The sequence below is a fragment of the Diadema setosum genome, chromosome 20, assembly GCF_964275005.1.
Source record: "Diadema setosum chromosome 20, eeDiaSeto1, whole genome shotgun sequence".
Classification (NCBI taxonomy): domain Eukaryota; kingdom Metazoa; phylum Echinodermata; class Echinoidea; order Diadematoida; family Diadematidae; genus Diadema; species Diadema setosum.
The window spans coordinates 346,771-367,087 of record NC_092704.1 but is presented as its reverse complement, the minus strand read 5'-3'; the positions used below and the strand labels follow the sequence as shown (position 1 = coordinate 367,087).

Below are 20,317 nucleotides of genomic sequence, written 5' to 3'. Positions count from 1 at the left end.
CGGGGGCATGGAGATTATGTATAGGCCTATTCCTGTTCACACGCTACACAGTAGGTAAATTAAACCCGCAAGGGGTGTTTTAGGATTTGGGGGTCAGGGGGGGGGGGGGGAGCAATTCCATGGGAATGTGGACATGGCACTAAAATTTCAAGTTTATCATATTGCAAAAGAATTACTCATTATGTATTACCCATACATTGAAGTTAAAGAAACTCAAAGAATTATATCAATCGGTCAAATATTTCCCGAGAAACAGCTGAAAATGTTGAAGAAAATTTTCAGTCATCCAGATTGCTAAACTGCATACCTAAAGGACAAGTTCACCTTCATTAACATAAGGGTTGAGAGAATGTAGCAATGTTAGTAGAACACATCATTGAAAGTTTGAGGAAAATCGGACAATCCGTTCAAAAGTTATGAATTTTTGAAGTTTTTGTGCAGTAACCGCTGGATGAGAAGACTACTGCAGTGTATGATGTCACATGCGTACAACAATATAAGGAAAATATAAAGAGAATTTCACAAAATTTCATCTTTTGAAAAAAGTACACATTCCCTTGACTCGTTACTGACATATGTTATGGGTAATATTATTCCCATTGCCTTTAGAAAGAGGCAAGTCAAGTGCTCTTTTATTATACGAAAAAATGGAAAATATGTTGAATTTTCTTTACATTTTCTTTATACTGTTGTATAAATCACGAGCCTTAGTAGTCTCCTCATCCAGCGGTTCCAACACAAACACTTTAAAAATTCATAACTTTTGCATCGATTGTCCAATTTTCCTCAAACTTTCACTGATGTGTTCTACTAATATTGCTGCATTCTCCCAATCCTTATGTTTATGAAGGTGAACTTGTCCTTTAACTTAATATACATTTCTTTTAATAGAGAAATTCTGCTAGCACTTCAATTAAATTATTTTAGAGAAGCAAATTGGTTCTACTCTAGTCTCCCATGAGGAAATTTCTATGGCACCTTCAAAAAATTTTAATCACCACATGAAAGTTCAGCCCTTGAGCCATGTAACGCGAGTTACCAAAACAAGAAATATTTTTCATTCTGAAGGAAGCAGTTGAGGTAATTTGTTTGGAATCATAATTATCTAAATTCATCACACCCTGATACTATACACGGGATGTTGACTTGAATAAACACTGTCATCACATTAAAAAAAAAATGTCAATGAAAAGTGTAACGCGAGTTACCGGCATGTGACGCGAGTTACCGACTATAAATACAAGTTTCCACCAACATAAGCAAATTTTAACCCATAAGTGAGCTAGACTGTGGTGAAAACAATCAAATGCAGTGTTATACACACTATGCTGAACTGAAACAAAGGAGGGCAGCCTAACTGTGATTGTATAATACTAGCATCAAGGCAACTGAGCACTTATGCCACATTCCAAAGTCTAACCAAGCTGTCACTGCATGTGTACAAGTACATCCAGCAGTGATTGAGAACATAAAATTTATCTTCTGAATTTCCTGCCTCAGTATTACAGGAGGGTAAGTGTATTTTATCAATTTTAACCTTTTTAAAGTTTGTAATATTTGAAATGAACATCTCTAGTGGTAACACTTTAATAAACCTATATAAATGACAAATAACAGTTAAAGAGTGTGTACAGTTCTGGGTGAGGTGAGGATTTAGCTTTTAACGTTTTGCGAGATATTCAGAAACCACTCTATGAGATGTCAAAGAGCATGCAATTCTAAGGGGTATCAAAAGTTTATTGATGAAAATCGGTTTTGAAATGGCTGAGATATCCAAAAACAAGGTGAAACAAAGAGATCCTAATATAAGGCGTGGCCTGTCGCCTTTTATTATTATCATCACTCTTTTTTTGATATCTCAGCCATTTGAAAATCAATTTTCATCAAATAAATGTTGAATCCTTCTTAAAATTACATGCTCTTTCATATGTTATAAGAGGTTTCTCATTATCTCACTTATTAATGTTATAAACCTGAATCCCCACCTCAACCAGTACTGTACAGTCCATTTAAGGTAAGTTTTGTACTATGGTATTCCAGTCAACTATATTAATCATGGTTTTTATGCTGAGTTTGCTCATGAATTTAAGCTACATATTTAATTCAATAGCATTTATAATTTTACATCTTTTACAGGAGACTTAAATGAAAAATTATCAAGATTTTCTATATATATATATATATATATATATATATATATACATACATATATTAAGATATCTATCATACAAACAGAAAGAAACATGCCTCTAACATCTGCTGAGAAGCAAAAGCGATACAGAGAACGCCTGAAAGCCACTGGCCAGTATGATGAGTTCAAAGTACGTCAGGCAATAACTTCCAAGAAATGTGACAAGCAGAAGCAGTCTTATCAGTCACTTACCACTTCTGAACGCAAGACGAAAGCAGTAAAACAGCGTGAGGCAAAAAGACAGCGCGTTGGAGGAAACAAAAGAAAGAAGCAGCTGCTGCCAAAACTACTCCATCGCCATTTCGTAGTGCCCAAGCCTTTGCTAAAGCGACTGCTCGTGCAAGGCGTATGATGGAACGGGTATTGCAACAAACACCGAAGCGACGCAAGATCGTTTGTATCGAAGTTGTATGAAATGGAACGAGTTATTCAACTGTGACACAACAGAGAGGAGGAGATAAGATCCAAACAAGGCCTAGATGAAGATACAGTGAAGAAAATCCAAGCATTCTATGAGCGTGATGACACTAGTCGCCAAGCACCTGGGTCCCGTTGCATAAAACTTTTTTTAGCAACCTTAAAAAATTCAGGTTGGGATTTGCCCAACCTGAATTTTTTAAGGTTGCTAACCTAAGAATGTAAAATCCGTTGCATAAAAACTCTGGTTGGGAGCTTCCAACCGGAATTTTGTGATTTCAACCGGAAAAAAGTCCGGTTGGAGTTTTATGCAACGGGCCCCTGGATGCAAGGATGTAGTGACCATTAGAGATGCAAAAGAGACAAAATCCAAGCATCAAAAACGACATTTGACCTCATCCATACTACAGGTATTTGCCCTCTTCAAAGAGGAGTATCCTTATAACAAGTTTGCAAAATCAAAATTTGCGGAACTGAGGCCCAAACATGTCCTCCTGAGCAGCAAACTGCCTCATAATGTGTGTCTTTGTCGCTATCACGAAAATTTCATAAACGCTACAAATGAAGAGTTTGTTTGCAAAAACCGATAAGTCCATATTTGCCAAATGGAGATATTTGCGATTAAAGGTCAAGAAAAATAAAGAGAATAATAAGAAAATTTTTGTTTCTTTTGACCATAACTTCAAAAATGTACCTTTATATGTAGTGACCAATATATCATTTAAAAGGTATTATTTTGTACTTTATGACAGAGACCGTACTTCGAAATCTTCAAAAATGGACTTATCGGTTTTTGCGAACAGACTCTTCAAATGCTCTTCAGAAGGTGTTTCCAGAGTACCCTGCCTACACCCACGATTTACCAGAGAAGTTCTTATGTGAATACCCAACAAGGTCCTGCTGGTTAAATGAGTGCCCTACATGCATGGATGGACAAGGTTTACCCAAAGTCTACAGCCTGGAAGAGTCTGCAGAGGTGACATGGATGGTGTGGAAGGCAGATGACGAAGGGCAGATGATGAAAGTTGAGGAGAATGGGACAACCGATGAGCTCCTATAAAGAGTACATCAAGAAAATTCTGCCTCAATTTCTGGAGCACTGCTTTATCAAAAGAGAACAGGTAGCATCATACAATGATTAAAAATTGAGAGCCATGTCTGAAGATGAAGATAACAATGTTGCTCTCCTGCAGGTTGACTTTTCAGAGAACTACACTTGTGTACACCAAGATGAAGTTCAATCTGCCCATTGGCAGCAACGGCAGGTGGGCCTTTTCATTGCGGCCGTCTGGCACAAAGGCTTTATGAAATCTCACGTTGTGGCCTCAGACAATCTGACCCATTCCAAAGACCCGATCATTGCGTACATGGATACTCTGTTCGATCATTTGTCTCGTGGAGCGAAACGTGTTTGTGTGTGGTCTGATGGTCCAGCATCACAATTTAAGAACAGATTTATAGCAGCAGCCATTGCTGCCTTGCAGAAGAAGCACAACGTACGCGTACAAGTTGGATGAAATTTCTTCTGTACATCACACGGAAAAGGGCCAGTGGATGGCATCGGGGGTTCTGTAAAACGTCATGTGTGGAAGAAGGTGTCAACACGCAAGTTCATTGTGACAAAAAAATGCAGCAAGCTTTATCCATGCATGTGAAGATATGTCTGATGTGACCGTCCAGAAGTTTGAACAGATGATGAGATCCAAGAGCGAAAACATTTGCTCGACTTGAAATCCGTGTTTGACAGTGCCAGTCAAATAAATAGAATCACCCTCATGCACTTCATAAAACACATCAACAATGAAGTCATAAATACTTCTCTACTGACAAGTCTGTCATTGATGAGATGCCCACAAATGACAATGCAGCCATACAAGTAGGGGATTGGTAGGCCCTATGCCATTGATTATGATGGCATTCTATACTGGTGAAGTAGTGGGTATCAATTGGTGCACAGGATGATTACAAAGTGTCTGTAATGGAGCCAGCTGGGCAAAACTGGAAGTGGCCAACACCCAGGGATGCAACCTAATACCCAAGGAAGAACATGGTGCTCAAGATACAAGAACCTGAAATTGCCAATAACAAAAAACCACTACGAGTTTACTACGAAGTTTTAGGACATAAAATGTAGACATTACTCCAGCATGGATACCTATTGACGAACGTCCTTTTTGTTTTCAGTAAAATGACATCCTAAAAATTTCTACAAAGAGTGTGTGACTGTCCAGAAAGAGCTCCGCATTTGATTTTGTTTGACTGTCATTTATAAAATGTTAAGAAAAGCTGTTGAATTGTTACATGTTGTAAATCATGTCAGGCATATACTTTTCTTGAGAAAATGTTGAACTGCAAGCAAAGAAGAAATGTACTGTTTTCATTCCTCACAAAGATAAGATTTTAATTTTTGAAAGATTGTAAACTTGTAGATAGGGTTTGATACTTTTATGTTTTGTTAAAAACGTTCAACTTTTTCATCTTTACACTCTGAAAATTGCAATGTCCTTATAAATCATCTGGGTATATATTCAAACATATTCAAGGTCTATATGAGGAGTGAAGCTCTTAAACACATTCTTCACTATCAATTGGGTTTATTAGTAAAATATCTGTTTAGTATTTATTCATTTTACTACCTACAGAAATAAGCATCTCTGAAAATATTCAACACAAGATGCAGTGCCATCAGAAAAGTTGTAAGTCATCAGTTTGTGTCACGCTGTGTTAGTGGACATAATGTAACGCGAGTTACCGATATAAAGGCTCCCTACATTTTACCAGATCATTGTTACTCAAATTTGATAGTGTTAATTTATGAGTCATAATCCACTATCAATTCAAGGTAGGAAAACTTTTATCAAGATTGTCTAGTATGAAGAGACTTTCCAAAAAGAGGCCTTCACAGAATTGACCATGTCCTTTTTGTGTAACGCGAGTTACCAAAATTAAATGATTCAAGAATCCCAACATGTTTGTCCTTTATTTTTCTTTTTGGATTAATTTAGTTGGTGTATGTCTACTTACCCCATGATGAAAAAAGTAACTTGTAGATCCTAACGATTACAAAGATATTGGCACATTATCCCATAAATGTACCCATTATTTGTAACGCGAGTTACCGTGGAATTGCCCGGGGCCCAAGGGTCGGTCTGGCAACCCCTTTCCCGACCAGATATTTTGTAAGTTTTTATATTTTTACAATGTTACTATGTAGGACCCTACACCCTACTTTCTTCTGACCAAGTTTGGTCAATGGGCTCCATGGGAGGAAAAAAAACCCTGACCTGACCAGATATTTTATCAATTTATATGTATAATGTACACCCATAGGACGTTCTTCTGACCAAGTCTGGTCCAGATGGGGTCCATGGTCATTGTACCCGTCAGGGGAGGGGGGGGGGGGGGGGCAGTATCTTTTTTTTGGGGGGGGGGGATGGGGGAGGGGCTTGGGGACGAACCCGCCCTTAGCAGCGGTCAGGCTGATGCGCATTTTTGTAATGATGGTGGCCCCAGTAACCTTATGGGGTTAAACCTTTTGAGCTATATAATAAGTCGAGTTTATGACTAGCAGCTAGCTCTTAGCCTAGTGCATTGTGACTGGAATCTGTATACAGCTCCACTGTGTAACCTGTCTGGGATTCCCCGCCTTGTCGGACAACAATCCACGATTGGCTACATCACTATTGAGTAGCTAAATATCTGAAAAGACAACCAAACTGGAAATATCCCGTCTTTCGGCCTATGCACATTGCTCTATTATTATGTCAATAAAATAATGTTTCCTATTTGTTTCAGCCTGTATAGTCTTTGCAGAACTTCAGACACTAGTTTGTGTAGAGCTTGCGTGGCATTGTCAGAAGTACCTTGCTGTTAAAAAAACAAACAAAGGAACCATGCATTGTGGCCAGGTTCAGTGCACCTTGTACAGTACATGGAATGGATGTATGTACCAAGGAATACGTGCGCACCATAGACATGGTACACGGTTTACTATGTATACGATCTTTGGGGTGAACGTAAAATCACTGCGTGAAAACACCTACTGAATTATTGTCATTAGGCCCAATTATGATCATTATCAATATCTATTCGGCAGACAATAGAAATGATAACAGATAAACAAACAAAATAAGCGAAATACAAGGGTACAAGATTGAGGCTTTCTCTGGTGCGCTCCCATAAATTGCCAGTTCGGGAAAAGGTAATCAAAATGACTATGGCCCTTGGGCCTCTCCAACCAACTTAAGAAATATCATATAAGAAACATATGAGTATCACACAGCGATGTGAAACAAGGCTAAGGCGTTGATCGAGTCAGGATCTTAAAGGAACTAAATTTTGTTTTACTGAAATATAAAATAAAGTAAGTGAAGTTAGTCTATGAAGGCTCCAGTATATTACCTAGTCTCAAAGACCACGCCTTTTTACTTCCTCCTTTCGTCTGGTGTTAACATATCCTTGTCAAGGCGATGAACGCTGCGCACAACCGATGATTAAACACCTTGATAATGCGTGAAAACAGCGAACAGCAACAAACTATGTTGATGCATGCCCTCACATCGCTGTGATCAGGCGAAAAGAAGCAGTCCTTCAGATGATAATGTTCAACTTGAATAGTTTGATGTTAGGAGAATGAAGTTTGACGGTTATACACAATAAGATGTAACGTATAAAAGGAATTACCGGGCAAATTATTCAACACTGAAATGTTCAAGTGCAAAGTTCAGGCAACGGGCTTTTGAATGTGTTCGTCGTACCGAGGAATTCAACACTTCAGCGCTCACCTTGAAGCAGACACAAATACATATAGATAGACAATTAATTATCCAAGCTATTTTGTATGCACACTCACGCCAACACACATATACTTCAATTTATAACATCTATCTATTTTCATTTCGTCATTTTGACCATATTTGCAATGATATAACGTACAATGTTAAAGAATTCCTGAATTAAAGAGGAGACATCAGTACAAAATAGAGCACACAACACAATTCTTTTAGAGATAAAGAAAATGAAGAAATGTTGCAGAATAACGATATGTATACAATAACTGATATTTACAGTTACAAATACGGCATTACAAGAAAGTCTCAAATGTCTCACACAAAAAGTAAAGAAATACTATTAAGGCGCGGTCAGACTGGCAAAAGATCGAGAAGTTTAAGATTGCGAGCTTTAAGATCTCGAGGTTTTGCCAGTGTGACCGCAAACTTCCCGCGAACTTCCCGCGAAACTTCTCGATCTGTTTGCGGGCGGTGTCTCCGAAGCGCGAGGCCATTGTCATCTACAGATGTGCATTGTTATGTCACAATCACTAGCCATCGAACGGCGCACTCTTTCTTGCGGGCGTACCAATGGCCCAAACTTCGCGATCTTAAACTTCTCGATCTTTTGACAGTCTGATCGCGCCTTAAGATATGTATTTCCTCTCACCTATTAACATTCCATAGCCATTTATACCCTTCCTCTCTCTTCTTGTCACTTCCTCTATCACTCTCTCCTGTTCCTCCTCCCGCTGTTCTCCCTCTCTCTTTCTCTCTCTCTTTGATCTTTCCATCTATTCTTTCATATTTAATCTGTTTTCTCTTACTATTGCTTTCGATATTATACTTCCTGTTTTACTTTTTTGTTCCCCTCATTTATCTGTTTTTCTTTTGAATTTCATCTTATCATGAATTGTACGGTGTGTGTTTATGTATGTGTGTATGCCTATTCTCCAAGAATAGAAAATTTGTGGTCTCTTATATCAAAGCACTGATTCAGTATTTGTATAATATATATTTTGCATTATTCTATATTCTTTATCCATATATTCAGTAACTTCCTTTTAGTTTAGATGTATACCTTATATAAGCATATATAAAATGTTTATTTGTAGGCAAATTGTTCACTTTTCATATTCTATTTTTTCAGCTTTCGACCTTTATACGAATCTTCTTCAGGACTTACAATATGTAAATAATACGATATATATATATATCACATCCATAACTTCACAACAGTAATAATTAGGAAAACTCCGTGGAAGACGTTGTTTTAGCAGATTTTCGCCCATATTGCTTTGTCGAGTCAATGGCAGATTTTATTTTGAAGATGGTATAAATCAAAATAAAAGACGGCTCTTTTATTTTGATTGGTCTGGACTTAGTCTGGGGTCAAAGTACAGTCAAGCATGCGCATGATTTTCTGACTGGATCCTGCGGGATTTAGCACAAGTCGATTTTCATTGCCCGACTTTTCAATTTTATCACAAGAATTTCACTATACTTTGAAGATTTTACTGTGTGGGACTATTTAAAATGAATACATTTCTGTGGAAAGGTGCAATTTGACGAAAAATGAATTTAGCACCATTTGCAAAATAACTTTCATTATGTATGTATGTGCGTATGGCATATTGTACGCTTATGAACAGACTGACATTTACACTTCAATAACAAAAGCATATTGATTTTATCTTGAAACTCATACAATGGCCCCATTGCGTCGTGATCCAGCGATGACGTCACCAAAACTCTAAAAATTAATAGCTTTTGAATCGATTCAATTCAGTTCAATTCAATTCATTTATTTTTCATTCTTTTTTTCAACAAAACATAACGCATATAAATTTGGAATTACATCATAAACATAAACTTTCAACTTTGCAAAAGATAAATGATACAGATAAACAAAAGAATGCATACTGGCAAAAAAGTACAAAGTTATGCTTTAGTTGAAAAAAAAAAGAATTAAGAGGTCCACTAAAAAGCAAGCTTGTATGTTGTGAACCGCTCAAAGAATGAACAAACTTATGAATTACTTATTTACAAATACTTATCACAGATATAATTTACGACAGAACGGAACAAGAAGGGAGAAATACAAAAGACATGACACGACTTGACAAAAAAGACGGAAAGAATGGAGGGAGAGAAAGAATGGAGGGAGAGAAAGGAAAAAAAGAGAATGCCTACACGCTGAACTAGGGAAATGGAACAGGGGGTGATTGAGAATAGAATGTGCTTCAGAGGGCTGGTACTGCATGCAGCTGTGCAAGGATTTGATGGCTATTACATAATAATCCACGTAATCCATTACGTGATAATAAAGTCAGTGATCGAAAGATTGGTGGATGGATGATGAACCCTGAGGTTGATGAGATCTAACTAATAAAGAAATATATCAAAGAGAATTTAACAGAAATGATTTCAACTTGCCCTTAAAAGAATGCAAAGAAGGGGATTTTTTTTTTTATTTCACAGCTTAATGAATTCCCAAATCTAGGACCGGTGTATATAAATGTACTCTAAGCTAATAAAATTCTCAGGAGGGGCAAATGAAACTCATTAGATTGCCTAGTGGGATAATTGTGAAAAAACTGGTTCCGTGTAAACATTGAATTAAAAATACTGGGAAGTGCATTTGCATTGTAAGTAAACATAAACTGACCAAGCTGAAAAGAATACAAATCTTTAATTTTCAAAATCTTATATTTAGTAAACAATGGCTCTGAATGGGAACGTGGCGGGACGCAGCAAACAATACGAAGTGCCTTTTTTTTTTGCAGTAACAATAATCTATCTAGTAAAGTTTGATGGGTACTATCCCATGCTAGGAGTCCGTAATTAAGATACGGTAAAATTAGAGAAAAATACAAGGTCAACAAAGAGGACATTCGAATATGAGACTTGAGTCTATTTATGATACCAATATTATTTGAAATTATTGTACTGTTAATAATGTGCGGTCTCCATGAAAGTTTATCGTCCACTGTAATACCAAGGAACTTTATATGAGATACACGTTCTAGCAGAGTGTCATCAAAAATGATATTTGCGCGCAAAGCTTCTATGGAATTGCTAAAAAGCATATACTTAGTTTTCTGGAGATTAAGTGATAATTCATTTGCTCTTATCCACTGAGTAACTTTTTTCAATTCGGAATTAACAACGCGTACGAGAGTATCTGGGTGTCGGTGAGAAAAGAAAACATTGGAATCATCAGCAAAAAGTATAAATGAGAGAATATCAGATGATCTACAAAAGTCATTAATATAAATAATAAAAAGTAATGGTCCCAATAAGCTACCCTGTTGGACGCTACATTTAATGAATTCAAGATTTGAGTCATTCTCATTCAGAGATACATATTGTTTTCGATTTTGTAGGTAACCCCTGAACGACTCCAAGGCCTTCCCCCGTATTCCATAATGAGACAATTAATATAACAAAATTTCATGATTTATCGTATTGAAGGCCTTGGAGAAGTCCAGGAAGATACCAATAAGATGAGAATGATTATCAATAGTACGCGCGGCGTGGTCAATAAACTTCAGAAGGGCATGAATGGTACTGTGTTTCTGACGAAACCCAAATTGAGAATTTGTAAAAACATTATGAAAATTAAGAAAATAAATTGTTCTTACAAATACCAATTTTTCCAAAATTTTAGATAAGGATGAAAGCAAAGAAATGGGTCTATACATACTTACATCAGATTCATCTCCTTTTTTTGAATAAAGGAAAAACCTTAGCTATTTTCATAAATTCAGGAAAAACACCACTTATTATAGATTTAATGTAAATATGTGAAAGTGGGTCAGCAATTGATGATATAATTCCCTTTAAAATAAAATTACTTATGTCATCATAACCAGCACTTCGCTTATTAATCATTGCAGTAACAATATCTATTATTTCATATTTTGTAGTTGGAACAAAAAAAAAATGGAATTAGAATTAGGTTGACCTAAGAATTTAGAAAAATGCGTATTTGACTGCACGATAACAAATCTCCGGAGTACATGGTCCTTTTTCTGCCAGATTTTCCACAATCATTGAAAAATAAGAGTTAAAAATATTAACTATATCATTAGGATCTTCAAAAATTTTATCATCATATTTCAACTTTGTAATATTTGATTTCTTTTTTGATATATTCATAGCCTGCTTCAATACCTTCCATGTATTCTTCATATCATGTTTATATTTTTCTGATTGTCCTATTTTCCTAAAACTTTTACTAATGTTTTCTGCTGATATTGCAGCTTTCACTCAATCTACATCTATATTTGGGCTTTGGTTTCCTTAGCACGGATTGCTACATTTCAGAATGATCACTCTTTGTTGACTGACACGTAGAGTGATTTTCTCAAATCTATGGGAAACACATTCTAGCACACATAACTTTTGAGAATTATATTGTAACTACCTCTATGAGGAAATACCATCATGCCAAAATGAATAGTACGGTCCATGAGAAGTGTTGGGTATACGGCAAATGCGGTGACTCTTAAAACTTTTCAGAAGCATGAAGTCATGCACACTGTGTATTGATACGAGCGTTATGTTATGACGCTGCTGCACTGCTGAGCTCATTGTTGTTACAAAATTATCTTCCATAAAGTACCAGTAATTACTTTACCAATAATTGGCAACATTCTTATGTACACTGCTTATACAAACAATAACAGCTATACATTGAATTTTCGAATGCCATCTTGGAAATGAAAACGGGAAAAAGAAAAAAAAAATGGTTGATTCTCTTATCCTTGTAGTCCCGAAGTCTTAAAATAAAAGTAATAAAAAGAATAACACGATGTAAGATGTTTTTATCTTTCCCTTGTCTTTACATGCAGGTCAGACTGTCAGCTCACACCAGTCTAGGTACACCGTGTCAATGTCGGGATATGGAGTGCTGTGAGACATTACAGCTAATGAAGAACACGTGACAAGGCAATCGAGACGCATTCATATCAAAAGCTTATTAAATCTTTACAAATCATCTGAAGAATTCACACATATACTTTACCGAAGGACATATTCTGAACGTCTAGGATTAGGACTTTGCGATATTCACATATTATGTTTCCAAATGTCATCTATAAATGAAAGTCATCAGTTATTGGCCGAGAGAGCAAAAACAAATTATGCTCAAATTTCTCTTCGTGATAAAATTGTCTTTTTTTCTCCCATCAACTGAAATATCCTCTGAATTCGTCAACTTTGAGTATATCATGCTAATGTTTATAATGTAAATTTTTTCGTATAGATCATGATGTTTCTTCCATCACACAAAATGAGTTTGCCATCAGAGGTGAGGATGAGTCCTGATGATACAACATGCCAGAGTCTTTCATTTCTTGTATTCAATCCCTCACAGAGTGGTAGGGACAATTCTCTTACTCCCGCCTCACTGTCGTAAGACATACGATCAATGGAATATATATTGTTCTCTGCATCGTAGCATACAACATACGGGTCATCGGTCAAAGGATCGATAGCCACATTCCAGATTGTATCACTATGTTTTATCTTCATCTGGTCTCCCTGACGATCAATTACGAACAATGTGGTGTCATCTAAGGAATATGTGAATACGATTAACCGACGAATAGCTATGATCTTCCCGCACGTCATAATTCCACGCATCCTGATCATATTCTCAGACTTGCATGTGATGACACTTTCAATCTTTCCACTTTTCGAATCGATGACGAAGATAGACGGACCAGCCTCACAAGCAAGGAGCTTACCATTCACATCGACGGCAACTTCTACCCTGGCGTAGTCTGTCTGCCTGTCTCTTGGTATGTCCAGGTGTCTGAGGAGTTGCCACTGCCTGTCGTACAGTGAGATGCACTTGCTCAAGACTGGTCCCGAACAGCCTCGCCGCTCCTTGCCACAGACTATCGTGTTGTCATCCAGTAGTGTACATGAAGCAATAAATGTTTCACTGTCGTTCTGTGCCACTTTCTCCGTCTTTTTGGTTCGGACATTTGTCACATATGTTTGGCCGTTGTCAAAGGACCTGTCTGACACAACCACCTCCTCCTCGTTGATACATCCAGCTATCACTGGGAATTTTACATCCTCTGGAATTTCAATTGAGTCGCTGAGTTCCCACTTCCCACCAAACCAATCGACTCTCCCCTTGTAACCCTTGCCTTCCTCACTTTTCACAAATCGGACAGTTTTCACTTTGCTTGAGATGCCTTCAGGGTTCTCCTCCTCCTTCCTCTCATCAGCTGACCCAACGGTCTGGTTCAGTGACCTTACGAGATCTTTCCCTTCCTCGATCAGTCGTCTGTTACTAAGGAGAAGGGTTTCAATGTCACTCAAAACTTTTCTCATGGAGAGCTGACTCTCCCTAATTTGATGGTGACAATGTTCGCATTTTCTAGTATACTCATTACGTATGTCTGTAAGTGAAATCGATAGTTCTTCTTGTACTTTGTCTATTTTCTCTCTATTTGCCCTTGCTTTATTACGGCTCTGTAGCAATCGCTGTTCTTTTTTCTCATTAACTTTAGAAATTTCTTCTTCTGCTTCCTGGTTTATCATGTCTTCCTCTCGCCGCAAGTTGGCGTCCTCGCGACGCAGCTTCTCTTCGAAGAACAACCCTATTTCGCTTTCCACTGACATCAAGTGATTGGTCGCATCAACTTCTTGTTGCTTGGCATGCTGTTCACGGTTTCCTAATTCAGTCATCTTTTTGTTGCCATGACAACCATGTCTCTCAGAGCAGTCTTTCTCTCACTGACAATGTCATCCAAGTCGTGTAGGACACATGGCGGTTGGTGACGGACAGTTGCACAGGACTGGCAGATTCCCAGATCGTGAGAATCGCAATAGAATTTAACGGCTTTCTCGTGTTTTTCACAAAACCATTTCTTGTCTTCCTTTCCAGTCTTGATTGCGAAGTCTTTCTTTTCTACGCATCCATCACATAGCATTTGTTTTTCTTTCACGTTGTACAGTGCAATAGATTTTTCTCCACAGTTGATACATTTCTTGTCCTCCTTGAAGTTTGCTGCCATGGTAACGTCGAAATGATCCTAGTCGTTTGTCGACACTAAAGGAAAAAACCACAAAAATCACAGCGCTTCACAAAATACAAAATGTCCAATTTGGGGTTTAAATTATGCATGATTTGATATATTATCACAAAGTGCGAAAGACGAATGAAACACGGGAATTACAAGGGACACCCCTCATAAAAAAGACCAAAAAACAAACAAACAAAAAACAAACAAAAACAAAACTAGAGTCATCAGATCGGGCCGTATAACGATGTAGACTCGAAAAGACTAATAGAATGAAGATCTTTATGCTTTTAAACACCAGTTTTTATCATTTGCCACGAATATGCTCATGATTCCATCTACTCTCAGCGACCCTTTACTAGATGTCCCTTCTTTGGCAAGAAATGAAAAAAAAAATACACTCAGCAAAAAAAAAAAAAAAAAAAAGAATGGAAAAAGAAGAAGAAAAAAAACCTCATTCCAGTTCATATACGCACGAGTGAGCACTTTCTTTTTTGTCCTCCAAGGCACGAAATAAAAAAAATTGCAGAAATTGATATATCGATATATGTAAATTCAATTCTAGATAACAATGAGAAAAAAAAAACCAAAAGCTTATTTAACGCAATGAGAGACATGAATGAAATAGGAGAAATAAGTTTTCCCTTGTTTCTCTTTATATTCTCAAACAAAAACATAGTCGGGAAATTGAGGGTTTAACATGAGAATATTCTGGCAACTCAAAGTTTAAATGACATAGGGAGTGAGCCGCAAAGGTGATAAAATGGACAGAATTTCTTTATTTTATTTATTTTTTGATGAAGGAATTTAAGAATTCATGAAACACTTTCAAGAACCAAATATTTTTTTTTATTTCTTAATTTGGAATAACATTTCAAATTTCTAGCATCTTTGTTATCATTGCTCCTTCTCGTTTTCTCATTTTAATATGGTTTTGACAGAAGGTTTTTCATTTTTCTTCATTATTTCTTTGCCTTTCTTTATCTTTGGAGGGTTACAGAGGCATTATAGAGATCATAGCTTGATTTTTGCAAATTAACCCGTTCCTTACCTGGTATACTAGGTTCCCGTGGAAGGCCCCCCCCCCCCCCCCGTAAACCAGGTTCCCAAGATGAAGACAAGAATGTCTACCTTTGTTGCCTAAATTAATGTTTCTTTGTGTAGCAATGCCCAGAAAAATGGGTTTAATAAAAAGATAAGAATTCATTCTATCACATGTTCTCTTTCTGTTGAATGTGTATATCACAGCATTATTACCATATTTCTGATTAGTTTACGCCAGCTCTGCTATAAAACTCGTATGAACATGTACATTGCGATCAAAGCTGGGCTCGAGTAGATTCCTGTGTTCGCTGACCCCAGTCATCCCATTCAAGTGCCTGGAATTACACAATTCCAGGCACTTGAATGGGATGACTGGGGTCAGCGAACACAGAAATCTACTCGAGCTCACAGACTCTTTTGTTCTATAGAACAAAAGAATCCGTGAGCCCACCAGCGCACACTCTATTTACACCTCGCACTCGATAGATATTTTCATTGCTCGATGGCATATGTGGTTGTCCATGGCAAGGGGGTACAGGGCTCACACCCATAAATATTTCCCCATAGGGATGTGTGTTAAAAATCAAATTTCAAAAAATAAAATAAAATTGTAAAATAGCTGGGAGAAATGAGGTGTTTCAGCTTCACTAGCCTGGATAAGTTAGATATACCCTTTCATCCATCAAATTCTCAGGGTGGATAATTCAGTTCAAATTCTGTCCAGGGGTCCGCAAAGCCAGACTACGAGTTCTTGTCACTCAAAAAACCACCCATTTTCCGTACACGTACCCAATGAAATATAGTACCCTCAAATTCCACCAGAAAAGCTTTCATCTTCCAACCAAAATGCAATTTGTAGAGGAATTCATACTCAATATCTACAGCTATTCAATTTTTTTTTTTGCCAAACTACATCATTGATTTGTAATCAATTTTTTTTCTTCATTTATTTTGGTATCTTTGGTACGAATTTGTGAAGGGGTCTGGGACATTCCATTGTATTTACGGGTGTGAGCCCTATAGTGGAGGTCATATTTCTCATTTGACTTTTAAACATCAAAAATGTGTTTTTGATGAGATTTGCACTTACATCATATGGGAAATTACACATTGAAGGGTTATAAAGCTTCTCAAAGGGACATTTTTGAAACTCATGCCCTTTGAGGTTTAAAAAAAAATAAAAATGTAGTGTTGATAAGTTCTTCATAAGATGAATACCTAGATGCAGGCAGTAATCTTTGATTACGGGGGTGTCATCATCACCGTGACATTATTGCCTACAAAATACTTTAAAAGACTTTGTTTTGTCAAACAGACTAACTTTATGAATTTTGACCTGTTTCAGTGGTAGCCAAACAAAGAAATACATTAAAATAACACAATCATTCAAAGTTGTGTGATACTGATGACTGCTATGTACAAAGATCTATCTTTACCACAACAACATAAAGAAAACAAATTGTAGCCAGGCAGAGTTGGGGGGGGGGGGTTTAGAGGAGAGAGGTGGGGGGGGGGGGTAGGAAGGGGAAGGGGGGAGGGAGGAAGAGATCTGACACAATAGATCAACATAAACCAGCAGAGGTTGTATGGGATGAATACTTCCCATAGACTTGTGTGCATTGCATGCATCCTCTATAGTGGAGGTCATATTTCTCATTTGACTTTTAAACATCATAAAATGTGTTTTTGATGAGATTTGCACCTACATCATATGGGAAATTATACATTGAAGGGTTATAAAGCTTCTCAAAGGGACATTTTTGAAACTCATGCCCTTTGAGGTTTTTAAAATAAAATAAAATGTAGTGTTGATCAGTTCTTCATAAGATGAATACCTAGATGCAGGCAGTAATATTTGATTATGGGGGTGTCATCATCACATTATTGCCTACAAAATACTTAAAAAGACTTTGTTTTGTCAAACAGACTAACTTTATGAATTTTGACCTGTGTCAGTGGTAGCCAAACAAAGAAATACATTAAAATAACACAGTCATTCAAAGTTGTGTGATACTGATGACTACTATGTACAAAGATCTATCTGTACCACAACAACATAAAGAAAACAAATTGTAGCCAAACAGAGTTGGGGGGGGGGGGGGTAGAGGAGAGAGGTGGGGGGGGGGGTAGGAAGGGGAAGGGGGGGGGGGAGGGAGAGATCTGACACAATAGATGAACATAAACCAGCAAGAGTTTGTATGGGATGAATACTTCCCATAGACTTGTGTGCATTGCATGCATCCTCTATAGGGCTCACACCCATAAATATTTCCCCATAGGGATGTGTGTTAAAAATCAAATTTCAAAAAATTCTGTAAAAAAGCTGGGAGAAATGAGGTGTTTCAGCTTTACTAACCTGGATAAGTTAGATATACCCTTTCATCCATCAAATTCTCAGGGTGGATAATTCAGTTCAAAGTCTGTCCAGGGGTCCGCAAAGCCAGACTACGAGTTCTTGTCACTCAAAAAATCACCCATTTTCCGTACACGTACCCAATGAAATATAGTCCCCTCAAAGTCCACCAGAAAAGCTGTCATCTTCCAACCAAAATGCAATTTGTAGAGGAATTCATACTCAATATCTACAGCTATTCAGTTTTTTGTCAAACTACCTCATTGATTTTTAATTATTTTTTTCGTCATTTATTTTGGTATCTTTGGTACGAATTTGTGAAGGGGTCTGGGACATTCCATTTTATTTTAGTACGGGTGTGAGCCCTACATGTGCCGCTTGACTGCTTTCACATAGGTGGATTACCAACCTGACCGTTCTCTGTCTACGGGCAAAAAGAATCTCGTTTGGGGGCATTTAACACACCCAAAGAATTGCGGAAGGAACTGGTTAATATCCATTTCTTATGGGATTGAATCTCTCTTGTGTCTCATTGTCACATGGAAGAGCACATACGCTTGAATAACAACTTTTCCATTTTTGCAATTTTTACATTTGTTCCTTGGTAGAGAAAAAAAATTGTTCACTGATGCGTAAAGTTTCCCCTGTTGTTGACCTACTAGGTTGAAAGCCAATTAAATTACCTTTAACATGGTATATAAACATTTGTATTCGCCAAATAATCAAGGAGAAAGGTGAACTTGAAAAAGTTTTTACTTTCTTTTGTTTTGCTGAGCGTAAATAAAGATTCTACGCATCACATTATGTACAGTGGAAATAGCTTGTAGATTTGCTAATCAAATAAAATCACAATTCATGATATTATCCACTTTTTGAGTATAAAATGTTAACATTTAATGACAAGCTAACTTTCATAGTATGGATCGGGTGAATAAAGCAAATAAGAACTATAAGGAAAATGAATGATAATTCCAAAAAAAAAAAAAATATATATATATATATTTCTTGCTTCTTTTTTTTTTGAACCCCTTTTCTGACCAGATGTCTTGTAAGCTTTTCTAATTTCACTATTGAGCTGAAAGATTCAAGCTCCATAGAGTCGGGTTCCTTATGTTTGAATTTTAATTTTCGTCAGATTTTTGTGGAGAGTATGAAAACTATACATTTTTGGAAACGTTACAGTATAAGCAATCAGAAAAACAATGTTTCCATTTGCACGGAATCATTTATGGCCGCCTTCTTGGATTTTACAAATGGCCGCCATAAACAATGTTTTTGTTGATAATAAATCTCAACTTCTAAGTGACATACCCCGCGTTCACATTGGTCCCCGCGACGCGGGGAAAGTCCCGAGCTGTGGGACTTTCTCCTCAAAAACCATAATGTGAACGCTCGCTGGGACTTGTCCCCTCGTCCCCGCGAAGCAAGTCGGGTACGGGGACAAGATTTGGAGGGGAGAGTGACCTTGGGGCGCAATAGATCGCGTCCAGCTGTGGTTATCAAATGTGCGCATGCGCTATGCCTGGATTCAAGTGGCAGAGCTCGCTCCAAGCCCCAAAATGCCCCCACAGCTCGGGGACAGATGAGATACCAATGTGAACGGTCAGTCGTAAAAAAGATAAGATCTCTTGTGGCTGTCCCCGCGTCGCGGGGACCAATGTGAACGCGGGGATAGAGCTTTTATTTTGACAGCTAAACTACCATTTCAGGGTCAAAGAATCCAGTGCTCCTAGTTTCATGTGTGTTGAGACATTTCCTATAGCATTTCTTGCAGATACTTACTAATTTTGTGGCAGATTACATAATATCAATTTACAAAGATTTTATTTAAGACTAATGAAGTGTCTACCCAGGTCGTCATGCCTCAACCACAGGCGTGGATTTTGTGTGTGCGTGTGGTTTTTTGGGTTTTTTTTTTTTCAGGGTGTTCCCGCACTTGCGTGTGTGTGTGTGTGTGTGTGTGTGTGTGTATGTGTGTGTGTGTGAAGGTGGGGGTGCAGTACTGGGATATGGGGACATCAAGGTCAAGGCCCCCCCCCCAATCCATCTGCTTAGATGGAAGAATCTAAAGAAGGAACATTTGGAAATTTATTAGGTGTTGTGATTATTTCCCCCTGAGATTTTTTTCTGATTTTGTTACTCTTTTTTTTTTGGGGGGGGGAGGGGAGGGGAAAGTGTGTGTGTGTGTGTGTGAGGGGGGGGGGGTACAGCCTTTACCATGTTTTGTGGCGCCTGAACCATACGTGAGGTCGTTCATGCTTGTTTTCTTCTCTAATAATACGAGGACTTCACATTAAGGAAGTTCCTTAAGTTCGTCTTTGATGTGAATGCCATGAGGTGATGTAGGCAGGCAGCACTGAGCTGAAATTATGGTGATGCTAGGACAATTTGAGATGTATATATGTTATGTAGAAATCACTGCGTAAAGGTTTTCTTCCTTGTATGTGACAGACCAAGGGGGTGTGGTGTGACAAGAGTGATAATAAGATCAATGCTGATG

At 37.6% G+C, this 20,317-nt stretch overlaps 1 pseudogene; it reads right to left on the bottom strand.

Moving 5' to 3' along the window:
• Positions 1–12,621: 12,621 nt before the first annotated feature.
• On the bottom strand, positions 12,622–14,414 carry LOC140243307 (uncharacterized; annotated as a pseudogene).
• Between the last annotated feature and the right edge of the window lie 5,903 nt (positions 14,415–20,317).